This window comes from Limulus polyphemus, unplaced genomic scaffold (genome assembly GCF_000517525.1).
Source record: "Limulus polyphemus unplaced genomic scaffold, Limulus_polyphemus-2.1.2 Scaffold1647, whole genome shotgun sequence".
Classification (NCBI taxonomy): Eukaryota; Metazoa; Arthropoda; class Merostomata; order Xiphosura; family Limulidae; genus Limulus; species Limulus polyphemus.
The window spans coordinates 2,516-18,637 of NW_013667257.1; positions in this window are offsets into that span (position 1 = coordinate 2,516).

Sequence of the window (16,122 nt, forward strand, 5' to 3'; positions counted from 1 at the left end):
AGGCAGATTTTTGGATTAGAGACACTCACTGATGTTTCCTGAAGTGTAGATGTAGCATCTTTACCATTTTTTCTCCAGAACTGTATGCTCATTGCAGCCCCAGTCATACAATCTAATTCTAAGGTAAATTTTCTTATTGTTGCACCATACAACCCATTTAACACCTGATCAGTAAATCACTACTTCTGTTCTATTACAAGTTTCAGTATATGTCAGAGCAAGTATAGCAATTTGTTGCAAATGAAATTCCATACAAAAGACATGGTGTTGAATAAAAATATATTTTATTTCAAGATGAACAGAAAGGAATTATTGGAACAATGGATGATTATTCCGGCTGAAACTACTATTGTATTGGTGGATTAGAAATAAACTTAATTGATTAAGGTTAAAGAAAATTACCAACTAAAGTATATTTAAAAAATAAATAAATAAATAAAACTACATTTCTATAGAAAGAAAACTTTGTTTAAAAGTAGCTGGAGAATTATTATTGAATTCACTATACAGATTAGAAACAAGCATTATTAGCAGGTACTGGAAGACTCAAAAAACCAGGGACATACAAGGGTAGTTTGAATGGTGCACCTTGCACAGAGTGCTGACCCATAGAGGGCACAAGCTTGCATATTTGAAAGAAAGGATAGATTATATTTTTTTTAGAAGGGGGCACATAATTTTTTTCTCACACAGGCCACCATCAGTGATAAGTATGGCCATACAGAAAAGGAATACTATACTTCTACAGCATTTTGGCAGAAACTGTCAGTATCAGAAACTAACCTAAATGAAAGTAACAAATTTCTCTCATGACCTGCATTCTGTATCTAGCTGAACTAATCACAAAACTGGATCATGAATATGCTATAAGGTAATTCCACATACACATTATAGTATAATATACAACTATTCCACAAATAGCCTCTGCCTGAATCCTACAAGCACACAATGGATGAATTGGCACACAACCTTTACCAGATTTACAAGGTTCTCAACTTAGAATTAAAGCAAAACTGAAAAATTTTGTATGATGTGAAATATATATTATGGGAAAATGAGATACATAAGATCTGCATACCACAACTATTTTTCTCTGTTATATTAGGACTGTCCTAAAGCTAACTAAGTATAATCTTGATGTGAGAATTAAAATGTGATCTGACAAAAGTAAAAATTGTTATCAGACTGCATGGCTATGTAATAGAATAGAATGAGCTAAACTGACTATACATATATCATGACAGACTCATAAGCATGAAAATGACTTCACCTATCACACAAAACAGAAGAACCATTTAAACATTAAAAGTCAGTAAACCCTTTAAATACATATAATTACAATATGAACTCTTTATACAAAAATACAAAAGAATACAAAATTTTTTTACAGAGGAAAATTAGTCCTTTAATTGCAATAAACAGCAAAAAGAAAAAGAGAATTCATATTGAACATATGTACTTATAAACAAAAGTTTCAAATATTATAAAAAGAAATACTCGTAAAATATGTAAAATTAATTCTAGCTTAAACACACCTGAAATTTCATAGTAATACTGTTACTAGCAATAGATTCCTTATGGGGAAACCAAAGTCTGATAACAAAGATGAAGACAGTTGATAAAATACAAAACGCACCCCAGTGGCACAGAGGTATGTCTGCGGACTTATTCTGCTAGAAACCGGGTTTCGATACTCGTGGTGGGCAGAGCACAGATACCCCTTTGTGTAGCTTTGTGCTTAATAATAAAAAAAACACATAACATTTTATTTACAAGGTTTGAACATTTTGGAATACACTAATTCTATCTTCAGCAAAATCTGAAAATCATGATAAAAAGGTGATTATTAACTAAAATTATAATATAAAGTCATAACCATTAGTTTACTTAGTTATTAAGAGAAGTCCTAAATGGACAGATAAAACAATGATTATATATATATATTTTACACAACAGTTGAGTTTTAAGTATGAAAATTTAGAACAATTTTAGATCCAAAGAGCTTTGGACTTATTAAGAGTTGGGTGGTATTGAGCTATGAGTAAACTTTCTTTAATGTAGAGTTCAAGGTCTGAAGATCATGTAGTAATGATAGAGAAATCATTAAATGAAATACTGTGACCCGTGGTTTCAGAATGTGAACAAATGAATGATTGGCTGGGTTTAAGTTGTTGACAGTTGGTTCTGTTAGATACTCCTAGATATTCACAGACTAGTTTTTAAGTGGCATTTTGTTTTGCCAATGTACGTGACTTTATATTTATTTATACATGAGCCATGAATGTAGAAGTTTAGGTAGTTGATCTGTGTATTGAAATAGCTGTTTAATGCAGAGGCTAGGTCTGTATATTATTCTGATCTGAATTTGAGGGTAGAAGTTTTTTATTAGAGAAAAGAGTTGTTTTTTAATTTGTAGGAATAGTGAACACATAAAAAGAAGGGAGATATGAGGGGAAATATGGGGATGGTGTGCATTGGCTGGTGGTTGGAATTTGTTGTTCAGGAAATTGCATGTAATCTTCTCTAGAAAATCAGTCAGGTAGCCATGTGTTTATGTAGAAGGGTAAATTCTTCATGTAATATATAATAGTTAGAACAAAGATTAAAAAAATCTGTTTAACAATGATATAACCAGATTACATTTGAGAAAGTTGGGGATGAAACTATTCAAATTGGTCTAGAGGCCAGTAAAAGTTCTTTATGATAAACAGTAGCAGAAACTTGTTTTAACTTCTTTGGTAATCCTGATGTCTAGGAATGGTAAGGAATCATTTCTGATATGGCTCTTTCACCCGCTCACAAGATTAGCTATTTTCATTTGTCGCTGCTCTCTAATTGCAAACTTTTTTATTATGCATGCCACAAGCTTTCTGCACCCTCCTATTTGAAGCAAATGATTCCAACATGTCTCTCATACAAATTATCGTGTGTCACCTATCCATCAATAGAAGCATAGTACACTCACATGATGCATGTGACTCCCTCTATGTGCCTCTACCAAAATAACACTTCTTGTTTGGCAGCGCTTGAAATCGGATGTCTTTCTTTTTTCATCTGGTTTTGTGTTTGAGATCATATTTTCTCGAAGTGGTTTAATTTAATTTAAAATACTCAGTTTTAATTTTTTTTTAATTATTTCAGTTCACATACTCTTATTCTCGTTGAATTTCTTATTTACTTCAAACGCTTTTGTTGATTACATCACCATGATTTCTGAAGTCACTACTTCAGGTGTCACACAATCTACAGGAGCTGGTGACCCAATGGGAGATTTGTCTGTTTATTTGCAGAGAGATTGAATGTTATATGGGTCAACCTTTATCTCTGGACATTGCCCCTCTTCCTCCTAAACCTGTGAAACCTGGCCAGGTTGATGAGGACTTTGATTGCCTGTTTCCACCTGCTGATTTTGCTGTGCTTCCCATACTCTCCCTGAAGATTCTGTTCTTCCGTCCATGGTTTTTCAGACTTTATTTTTCAGGTATGGGAAGTTTTATCCCTTGCTCCTATATTTTAAGACTCGCATCCTTTGTTATTGCATGAACCTACTTCCCAACCCTATTTGGTGTTTCCCCTGTCCCCGGACACTTGGGCTCATGCTGACCAATTTGCCTCTCACTTGGGCAATGGTGCTAATATGCCTCATCCCCCATGGGCTTCAAATTAGTCGGCCCTCTCATTTCATAGGACGGACTGTCTATATCTCGACCAACAACTGTTGGATTTGATTTTTCCCATTTGGGGGGGTCGGTCCCAGAATCTCCTGTTAGTCTCACCCATCCCCAATTTTCCCACCTCCATCTTACCCTCACAACCCTTTTATGGTACCTTTCCATGACCCATCTCCTGTCCGAGGCTCTTCACAAAAATCCTGAGGGGTTTTCTGGGGACACCCTATCCCTCCTTACCTCCATGTTGGCTCATCTATCATCCTCAGCTCTGGCTTTACAAAGGTGATATCTTTTGTTGGGGCTTTTCAGCTTGTGATGGTGTGTTATCTTGAACCCGTTTACCTGTTCCTTATCTCTGAGATTTGTGTATGGCTCCATTTTAAAGGCGTTTCATCTTTGTTATGTTCCCGGAATCCTTGGATTCTTGGGTGACATTTGCCCAGCAACAATCTAGCATTTCCCATTTATTTTCCCGTTTATTTCAATCAGAGCCAAGTGGGGCACCTATTTCAGTTTCCCATCCTTTCTCTTCTCCTTTCAGACTCCATTCTATAGAATTGTCAGATTGCCATGCCCTGTCTGCTCCTTCACTTTCTGCATGTAAGATTCTGTCACTTTTGGCAATGTGGTCTTCTATGACACCACTAATCTCCCTTGGCTTTGCACACATGCACTCCCTTCAGTGGACTCTGCACAGCACAATCAACGGAACCACGCTTGGGATCCTTTGGATGCCTCCATCACCCTTTCTCCTTTCCTTGTAGATGATCTTCTTTGGTAGATGGACAAGACTCATACATCAGTGAGTGCCCTGCTTCCTCCTCCTCATCCTGAGTTACTGAGGTGCATGGGTTTATCACCAGGAGGATTCAGGTTGTTGGTCTTTAGACAAACAATATTTACATATTAATATTCTAGAGCTTCTAGCCATTTGTTGGGCTTTGGATCACTTTCTTCCCATTGCCAAAATTATATGGTGATGATGCATTCCAATAACTCCACACTGATGGCTTATATCAATTACCAGGTGGCACCCTGTTGAGATCCCTCCGTTTTCGTATGTTGAATCACCTATATTGGGCCCACGTGCAACACATTCATTTGTCATGTCCTGTGTGCTTTCAACCTCATGGTGGATTGTCTTTCCCACTCCAACACGGTTTACTCGATGGAGTAGTCCCTTCACCCTCTCATTTTCCAGTGGCTTTGCTGTCTGTGGGGTGTTCCTCACATCAATGCTTTCACTACTGCCCTCAATCACCAGTTACCCCTATTTTGGTCCCTGCTTCTTCATCCTTGGGCTTTGACTATAGATGCTTTTTGCTAGAATTGGGCACACAAATTATTCTGTGTTTATCCTCCTATCCGACTACTTCATCAGGTAGTTTTCCTGATCCATGCCACTCCGTGCCAAGTCATTCTGATTTCTCCCTACTGGCTAGCTCAACCATGGTTCCTCATGTACTCCATCTACAATTATTCCTTCCATTAACAGTTCCCTTATTATCCGACCTCCTTCATCAACCATGGTTACTGGTTCTACATCCCCACTTCATGCCTGACTTTTGTCCTGTCCTTGGCGAGGAGATATGGTTTTTTTCCCATTGTATAGCTTCTCATTTGGCCCAATCCATCTGTTCTTCCTCCATAGAAATGTATCAGCAAAAGTAGAAGGTCTTTTGCACGTGGGCCTAGACTCTCGGATTTTCAGCTGCTCACCCTACTGTTGTTCCTTTCGACCAGAAGTTTTTGGTCTCCTTGATTTTGGGCCATTAGGCAGTTTTATCTCGTACCTTTTGCCTTTATCTCACACATCCTTACCATGTTAATCCATTCCTTCTGGATTTGTTGAACTCCTTGGTGATCTGGCCTTCTGGATTAGGATATTAATGTGGCTCTCCATGCCCTTACTTTACCTCCATTTGAACCTATATCCTTGTTTTCTTAGTTTCACCTGTCCCTTAAGGCATATTTCCTTCTCCTTCTGGCCTGTGTGCATTGATGGTCTGATTTGTTCACCATTGATATTACCTGCCCGCACACTTTACCACCATACCTATCTCCTCCTTTATCTGGATCATTCCTTCCTCCCCAAAACTTTGGTGACTTGTGAGGGTAATTCCTTTTCACCTACTTCCCTACTCTCTATTTCTCATCTCTACCCATGTTCTGATCCAGATAGCCTTCTGTGCCCTGTGCGTGCCCTTTTTTGTTATATTGCCTGCACAGCTTCTTCCATGGTTTCTGTTCCTATCTCTTTATCTCTTGGCAACCCTCTTCATCCAGGGATCTCTTCCCTTTTACACTCGCCGATTGGGTTCATCATTTGATCCAGTTGGCTTATTCCTCCATGTCCCCTTCCCAGCATACTTTGTACTGTGTTACCTCCCATCAAATCAGACACCTCACCTTTTCCCTTACTTCTCGCCTTCGTCGACTTCTGCAGGAAATCCCACAATCGGGCATGTGAACCAACCCTAACATACTCATCTTCCATTATTTACATCATATAGTGGTTTTGGCTTCCTTGGGTTTTTGCCTTCCACCTGTAGATATACTCCAATCTTCAGTGTGACTCTGTCACTGGGTAAGTCTTTATTGATCATTTTCTTTCATTCAGGGGCCCAATCTTTATACCTTTATTACTTAGATCCCACTCTGTGGTGAGTGGTGCCTGAACAGGTATTTATTAACTCTAAATCGATACTGTACACCATGTTGAATAGCGCTTTCTGTTCATGGCTCCACACGCTCACCTTTGAGATGGGGTGTTTCACAAGATTGCTTGTAGGTGAATAACCTTGCGATATTTGTTTAATAAACTGGCCCTTCCTGGACCATACCACCCGTGGACTACATGGGTAAAGCAGAAGTGGATAACTGCCTATCCCTGCCATGCCTTGATTAAATGAGTTAGTATGGTCTGTTTTTCAAAATAGGGTTTCTTGATATCCAATTGCACTGTCTCGGGTGTCTACATACCTCTGGGCTCTCCAACACATTCTCACGCTCCTTTCTTATAGTGAGTATGGGAGTCCTGACCACTTACCAGTTCCAAGCTACTTCGGTGGTTGACTATGGAGGTACCCTGCCGGATGAGATCCATATAAGATGGCTATAACCATATAATTTCTGATAAGTACTTCACACCCTTACTCCCCACTCACTTCCAGTGCTTCCATCATCTGCCAGACTTCAAAGTGATAGTTTGGTAGAGGCACATAGGGAGAGTCACATGCATCACATGAGTGTATTATGCTCCTATTGATTGATAGGTGATGCATGAGAGAGGCATTGGAATCATTTGATTCCAAGAGAGGAGTATGGAAGGATTGTGGCATGCATAAGAAAAAGTTTGTATATAGAGGGCAGCAATAAACGAGAATAGCTAATCGTGTGAAGTGAGGGAAGTACCCATTGGAAATACATTTTCAGTATAGGAAAATTATAATTTTGCTCGAGTTAGATGTGAACTTGATATTGGGGTTTTGGGAATTAATGTAAAAAAGGAACTTAGAAATGTGACTTGATTGTTGAAAGAGCAAGAAAGTTTCATCAATATAGTGTTTGTAAAGGACAGGTTTGAATTCACGTGGGCAGTTTTCTAGCCACTTGCATTCTTGTTAGCACAGAAAACTATTGGCTATCATCAAACCCAGTGGAGATCCCATGGCATTTCAACCTACCTGGCCATAAATGACGTTATTAAAGAGAAAACTTATAAGAGAACAACAGAAAGAAAACTGGAGTGATTTTTGTAATAATTAGATGATCTTAAAACTAGTGCATCATGTTTCTGGAAAACCTTTAAAAGCATTTGTAAAGAAAGCATCTACTTCAGCACTATCACTTATGAAAACATTAACACTTCCACAGACCCACAAAAAACCACGCTGTTTGCAAAATATTTCTCTAATATATTCATTACCCCTAATGATAGCTCATTTGATCAAAATTACTACAGTAAAATCAACAACATCATCTGCAACAACCATAATATATTTTCCACATGCTTTCCTGCCACCATTCTGAATAACACTACCCACATCACCCCGATTAATATAGCTACACCTATAACCACTGCGGAAATCAAACTTCACATCTCAAAAAACTAAAAACAGCACACCTGGAGGGGATAAAATCTCCAATATAGTACTTAAACATGCCTCTCCCAGTCTTCTAGAACAGCTAAAAACATATACAACCTATCACTTTTCTCAGGTTATCTCCCCCAAACAAGGAAATCCACAATCATCACACTAATCCCTAAAAAAAGGTCAAAAGTTTAAAAACCCTAGCGATTTCCATCCCATCAGTCTCATCAACTGCATTATAAAACTATTAGAAAAAACAACAACAACTAGATTGCTGTGAGTGTTAGAATCCAACAATACTCTATTCCAAATTCAAAATGCAGGCAAGAAAAACAGACAAAGCTCAGATCACCTTGTCAGATTAATTGGAACAACCTTTAACAGTTTCAATAAATATCAAGTTACAGCTGCCTTGATGTCCAAAAAGCTTTTGACACAGTGTGGTATAATGACCTTAAATATAAACTTATGAGATATAATATCCCCATCACTTTCATGAAATGGATTTTTAACTTTCTTGAGAACAGAACAGCTAAACTTAAAAACAAAAACAATTTCTCTCCACCATTCACATTCAATGCAGGAGTCCCACAAGGCTCAGTCCTCAGCCCCCTCTTATACACTCTCTTTTTGAATGACCTTCTCCAACATGTCACACCACTCATGCATACTTCCCAATACACAGACAACATAGTCGTTTGGAGCACTTTCAGAGACCCAACTCTAGTCACTTCCAAACTGCAAAAAACAATCAATAAAATCACAACATGATGCAAAAAATGGAAAATTAAATTGAACCCAAATAAAACTCAAGCCATAATCTTTCACAGAAGCCTCAATAAAAAGTACAAAAACAAGACATAAATCATAAACTTTATAACTCCACTATAAGATTGTCCACATCAATCAAATTTCTAGACATGACACTCAACCCCAATCACACGTGGCAAAATTCCACATAAGAGGAATATACAAAAAGACTCAAGCAAGAATAGCACACCTAAAAAAATAAGCCACCACGTACATGACTGCAAAACACAAACAATACTCCATATTTATAAAGCTTTCATCAGAGCCTTAATTAAATGGCTCTATGATCACCTGTAATATGAAAGAAACCCATTTCTATAAATTACAAAACTTCAAAACCAAGTATCTAGATTAGTATACTATCTCCCGCAATGCATGCCCTTGCACTGCATTGAGAACCATTCTGAACTACCCCACATCAAGACCAGACTACTCAAGTTACAAGAAACTTACTATACTAAAGCTATAAACTGTAAATCTCTAACTACATGTTTCCCTACTATAGCAGCTGCCCCACTTACCTGGAGAAAATATATCACCATACAACCTAATACATGATGACATCCTGCAAGCTAATGCTAATTAAATTATTGAAAGTCTAACCATATACTTGCATTTTTAGCCTTTTTGAGGTATCTTTATTGCACCACAAAATCAGTCTGCACATTACCTGAGCAATGAATGGGCTTTAATTCAGTCCCGTTCAGTGAAAGTGGGTTTTCTCGGAGTATCCCCCCCCAACACACACATCACATTTCTAGGTATTGGATTTGCAGATCCCAGCCATGGCATTTGGATCCAGAGATCCCTGCCAGACCCTGATAAGGCCCGTTTGTTGAACTGTTTGTTGTTATCGCACCTTTTCTTCTCGTCTTTTCATCTGCTGAACCTCACCGAATACTTTGCCTCCTTCACCCCACACCATGCCTATCTCACCTACCCCTTTCATTAAAATCTTATACTCATGATGCCAAAAATTACCCTTCCCTGATAGCTAATATACTTAATCTATAAATAAACAATAATTTCCTCTTGTGGGGCGAAGAAACATAAATCTATTTTAGAGCACCCCAGTTGTTCACTTCTTGGCAACCGACATTTTAATGCTGATTGTCAATTAGTCTTCATCTAAATTCCTATCAGGTATTTTGGATTTGGAAATGATTTAACTTTGTGGAGAGGACAAGAAATTCCAAGAATTGTTTCTGGGTGAAACCAAGACACTGCTCAGTGTCAGTGGGAAAGAAAAAGTCCATGATTGAACTTAAAGTTTCATCAAGGGGAATATTGACATAGAGAGATTCAATTTCAAAACTGGGCATAAAATATTGATCAGCAGAGTGAATTCTAAAGATTTCAGAAGCAAAAGTAAATGAAACTTTAATCTTGAATTCATTCAAGGTGAGAGGTTTATGGATAGGAACAATAAATTTTGACAGGTTGTAATTGCAAGAGTCTACAGCTGAGAGAATAGGGCAGAGAGGGTATCAAATTTTGTGTACTTTGGTTAGACCATAAAGAATACCGGGTTTAGTGCCACATGGGAAAATTTGTTGAAAAGCCATTTCAGAATATTTTGACTTTTGGGGTCTTGAGAAAATATAGGATCTTATCTTCTCCCTTAAAAGTTAGGGATAACAAGTCTTTATCTAGTTTTCTAAATTTACAAGGGTCACTGAGCTGGTGAGTTATTTTATCAATATAATCAGCTTTTTTTCATAATGGCAATACCATTGCCTTTGTCTAGTTTAGTAACAATAATATCTTGGTTTTTTGGCAGCATTTTAAGGGCTTGTAGTTTAACATAATTTAATGGAGAGGTAGGACGATAGGAATAATATCTGTAGAATAAAGTAGTAGGAATGTTTTTAGTTTGGTTTTTACAAGCTCTTGCACTGTATCATTATTTGATTTAGTTAACAATGGAAAGGAATTAAGCATTCTGTAAGGTTTTTCAAAATTGTAAATATAATTAGCATAGTTTAGTTTGAAAGCTGGAATGCTAAAGTTAACGCCTTTGACTAGAGCTTGTTTACAAATATCATCAAGCTGGAGATCACTTAGATTATATGTTACATTATCAGAATTAAAACCCAGAGAGGAAGATGAATAAAATTGGAGTTTTTTGTTTTGGACTTGTTCCTGTCTTGTTGTTATTTTCTCGTTATTCTTATGGATTAAGCACATCAATTGCACGAGATCAATGTATGAAACATACTTTTGGAGGTCTTGGCATTGGCGTTCTAGGTTAGATATTGTTGGTAGTGCTTATGTTTCAGTTTAAGTTCTTCCTCTAGAAGTCGGTGTTAGCAGGCGGTATATATAGATGAGTTCAGGAGTTTGTCATCTGCTACTTTGAAATGAAGGAAAGATGGCATTAGTTTATGTTGTCTGCATTCTGTAAGAAACAACTACTAATATTAAAGGAACACAAATTAAGAGAGTAAGGAATGGAAGGAGATGTATAACACAGGAAAACATATCAAAGAATGGGAGATGCTGTTAAACTGAATTAAATAACACAATCATTATAAACAAAGCCAAGGATAACAGAAATAAAACTTAAAACACTGGAGACAGTTAACTGAATGAAAGTAGTTGTGAAAATAAAATGTATAGTAAAAATAGAATTATATGTATAAACATTCTTGAGATAAAATTGATGCTTACAGAAAAAGATGTTTAAGATATGTATTCATTACATAAATGAACTGCCCTTTAAATATAAAAGATACTTAATAAATAAATGGCTTTTTATAGAATTATTGACCAGGTACAAAGAGATACTTAAAGATTGATTAATGTTTGTTTTATTAGTTCATCTCAAGTAGATATGTGAGGGGAAAGGTTCATACAGGGTACAAAAATGAAATGTAAACTGGCTGGATATTTAGGAAACTGAATAAGGTCCTCAATTACAGTACTATTTGAAGAAGTACATAAGGAAATGACTTGGACATTTAAAAAAAAGAAGAGTCAAGGGAGGATACAGGAAAACCATAGGCCTAGTAGTTTGTCTTCTGTTAGAAATGTATTGGAAAAGGGATTAAAATAAAAATATTATTAATAATCGTCAGTATTACTTTAGGAAAGAGTTTCTTGTCTTATCATCCTATTGAATATTTTTGATAAATCCTCTTATTTTTTGGATACGAATAATTGTGTGTTTCTTGATTATGAAAAATACATTCTTGAAATGCTACATAAGATTTTGAATATTATATTGGATATTTATGGAATTTTTGAAAAAGCAAGGAAGTGAACAAAAAATTGGCATAACTTACTAGAAAACAAAGAGTATCATAAAATGTGCATTTTTTTAGACTGGGATGATGCTACTAATGGAGTTACTTAGGGATCTATTTTGGGACATTTGCTATTCATTATTAAGACAACAATTAGTATTATGTAAAAAAGAAGATTTGGGGAAGATTGTGGATAAACATCTTGAGCAGAGAAAGAGATTGAAAGAGTAGGGAGTTATGTTAGGATGTTGATATCTTAAAACTTGTATTGTAAAATTACAATATATTTTAACATTTATTTGACACTCTTTGCTGTCACAAAAATTTATCACACACTGACTGTATTATTTTTCTTTTCAGTTTTTACAGTTATTTCAAAAGAGAGATATTTACATATCTCTGTCAATTTTGTTTGTAGCTTTTAACATTGGATCCAAAGGAGAGATCTATACGTGAGAAGAGTGATCTCTTACCTCAGTTACCAACTAAAAGCAAGCCAGAATGGAGACAGTATATTCCTACTGTTACAGCCATAGTACCAGAAAGACAAATAGATGGTACAAGACATGGATGCCCTGAAGTGACCATAAGTAGTTATATTTTCTATCAACTAGGCTTTGGAAAAGAAAAACCAACTTATCATTTTTTTTATCAGTTTATATTACATTTTACTCCAATTAAATGTATGTGTTAACTTACTTTACTCATGATCAATTTTATAAAAGATTTATGTAAAAATCAGTACCAGAACATGTACATTATAATTTGAATTTGTTATAACTCTTGTGTTTTACGTGGTATAGTGATTTAATTTTTGTGTTTAAAATGTACTCTCATATTTTATTGACTCTATTTGTATTAACTTACAATTAAAGCTATTTAGTGATTATTTGTTACAGAAAAATTTCCTTATGCACAAGGAAGAACAACAGGTGGAACACTGAGAAAAAGAAAAGTCGCTAGAGACACAAAGGTACTTGGAAACTATCCTGCCTTGAAAAAAGAACGTGAAAAGTTTCGTGCTTTTTTGGTAAAATTATTAATGTGAGTAAAAATATTTCTTGTGAAGTCTATGCTATATTTTAATAAAACATATTAGGCTTAGGTAAGTAATATTGACATTGATGCAGTAGTTGGGGATTAAATGCAAAAGCATCTTCATGTATTTAATGACTTTTTTTTAGTTCAGATTTACTATTGAGTCATTTTGGTAAGATCTCTTATGAAAAAAGACTTGTAGTATTGTTATGATAAAATTTACTAAACTGGAACCTTTACTGTGTATTGTATAATTTTTAGTGTTTTTTTATTACAAAGAAGATATGTACTATAGCTTTATAGTATGTAAAATTACATTGGTATTCTGCTGTTTAACAGCAAAATTACTCCAATATTACTGTACTTTCATAGGAAAATAATTACAGTATTAATGTATATTCATAGTAATTTTACTGCAGTTTTATAGTTTTTTAATAAATTATCTTCATTATGCATATTCTTTAAATAGTTATATTCATAGCCTCTCTAAGCACTGGTATGAACTCACTTGTCTGTACCTTTTCTATTCTAAGTTTTCATACTTTGGTGTAGTGTACATTTGTTAAAGTGCTCTTTAAAATATAGGTACATTTCTATACATTTTTACATTTAGCTTCTTTTATAGGTAACTAAAATTATACCAAAAAATGTGTCAGAATTAGATTGCATTAAATGCAGGAGTTTCGAGGGTTTTCTCTGGATCCTCACTAATAAACTGTCAGCGAACCTCAGCAAGGTCCTAGGCAGCCCCTATTCTCCCTAGCCTTTTGAGGTTTTTCCTCAGCTAGACCACTCACATTCTTATAAAATTAAATACATAGTATACTATGGTAATACTGTAGGACAAAACAAAAAGTAACATGTGAAAGAAAACATTTTCATGCATGATTTTTTTATTAATAAAAATAAATGTTAAAAGTTTTTTCAGATTTCACACTTGTTTTGTGAGGTACAACTTCACTCCCTTAGGTAAATCATTAGTGTGTCATTCAATGTATTTATTTCTATCTGTGATCAAATAAGATACAAGTTCATATGATAGGCTATTTGAGATGGTGGAAATTTATTTAGCTCAGCTTTTTTGAGATACTATAGGACACTGAAGTGAAAGTATGGGCCTGGGATGACCTGGCAGTTAAGGTGCTTGACTTGCAATCTGAGGGTCATGAGTTTGAGTCCACATCACTGAATGCTCTCATCTTATATGGTTGCTGACTGGGCCAGCCACCTGGGTGTAAAATTTCTAGGCTTATAAAAAAATACTGTCAACCCCAAACTAGTTGGGATTAAGGTTGTAAAAGAAAAAAAGGAATTGAAGTGAAAGTATAGAAGCAAAACATATATTTTATATAAGCTGCTATTGTAATAATACAGGACATTCTGTAGTAATTATGGAATTACTAAACTTTATTATAGTATTATAACATCATTATAGGTTCTTAAAATTACTATAGTAATACTGTAGTTACTATAGTAAACTACAGACTTATTATAGTAATATTATAGGTTTTCTTCACAAGAAACATTTAGTGGACTTTTCATATACTGAATTTTAGGAGACAAGCTGAAATGTTTCATTATTGGCAGATATTATTCAAAAAATGCTTGCTTTATGCTTTATAGTAATATTGATAAAGCAGCATTAGGTAGTGAATTGTTTAACTGAACTTACAGAAGATTTGAATTAAATGTTAACAGAAGTTCAGTGAATCATAACTTGCAAAAACAAATTATGAAATATAAGCGCTTCTTCAATGTATGATGAACTTAGTACAATCAGTTCAATGTAGAATTCAGTATGGTTAAAAAGTTACTATTAGAATGCTTCCAATCTGAATTTTAACTCTTTTTAACAGCATTACAGTGTGTTCTTGTCCATTTCCACTTTACATACACATGTATAAATATAATCTTTGCCAAATATTTTGACTTCTTCTTTGACTCTAATCATTATTTTTTATAAGCATTTGTTTGAGTCTTCTTCACACAAGAACCTGTCTAAAACAAACTATATGATGTATCATGTTAATATTTTTGGGTGTATGGATTTATTTAACCACTTGATTTATGGGTATATGGGAACAAAAACTATCCTATCATAGCATATTTAATTAAAACCTTATTTTCCTCCATGTAATAACTTTCTGTGTTACTGGACAATCTGAGCTGGTAAAATATAATATTGAAGCTAAATTCTTCACCTGGTCATGGTTAGATTGTTAGAGATTTCATCCGTTAGGACAGTTACCTCTAAGTTTCTGGAGGTGTCTATTGGTATTGATTGTACGATAATTTAAGAAAAGCACACCTAGGTTAGTGTAATAAAGAATACGTGGAACCTAGATGTTTTCCTATGGATTATCTCTCCCTTGGTCTCATTTTGTTGTTTTGGCAAAGTGCTTAAGTCTGATTTCCAAAATCACTCAAAATCTTATTCTAAATTTAATACAAATTTGGCAAACAAGAAAAAATATGATATACACATTAATATGATATTTCATTAAGTATTTTTCTTTTGTTGGTTGTGACATTAAGGAAGATGTTTCTTGTAAACTCAGTGCTTTGCTTAATTTCATACCCTTTGTATTGATGGTTTCCATAGGCCAGATGGAATTCATCCAGCTAAACGTGGGAAACAAGATCAATTCAAGACTGGACAGTCAATACCAAAGCAGACATTAAGTAATGATGAAAAATATTTGTTGGTAAGAATAATTTTCATACAATTTAATTTATCTATATTTGAAAAAAAAAATAAAAACTTTTGTAAATTTTGATTCTAGCTTCATTATCAGTTGTTTTTTATGAGTTCTGAATCATGTGTAATACTTGAACTACATAAAAAGAAATAATTATTTAGTAGTTATACTGGATGAAGAACATAGAGATATTGGAATATATAGAGGATTGAGTAAATAATATTAAAGTGATTTTGAATATGAAAAATGCTAAATATTGTTATGGCAGCGGAAGTCACGTGATGCCACTGGTGCATTGGTGCTGGTAGCGCATGCGTGAATGAGTTTCTCGAATTATCAAGGAACTCCTTGATCTTTGTCGAAGCCTCGTTGTTAGTATATAAGCCTGGCAGGGAAAGCCCGGGGAAAAATGAATGAAGAGAGTTCCAGGTAATTTACTATTCTGTTTCGATCTAGTGTGTGTTTTCAAGAATGTGAATCGCTGTGATTTATAGTGTGTATTATAAAAGTAGTTAAGTTTAAAATGACAAGAAATGTACTGATTGTGAAATTACTGTGTACTAAA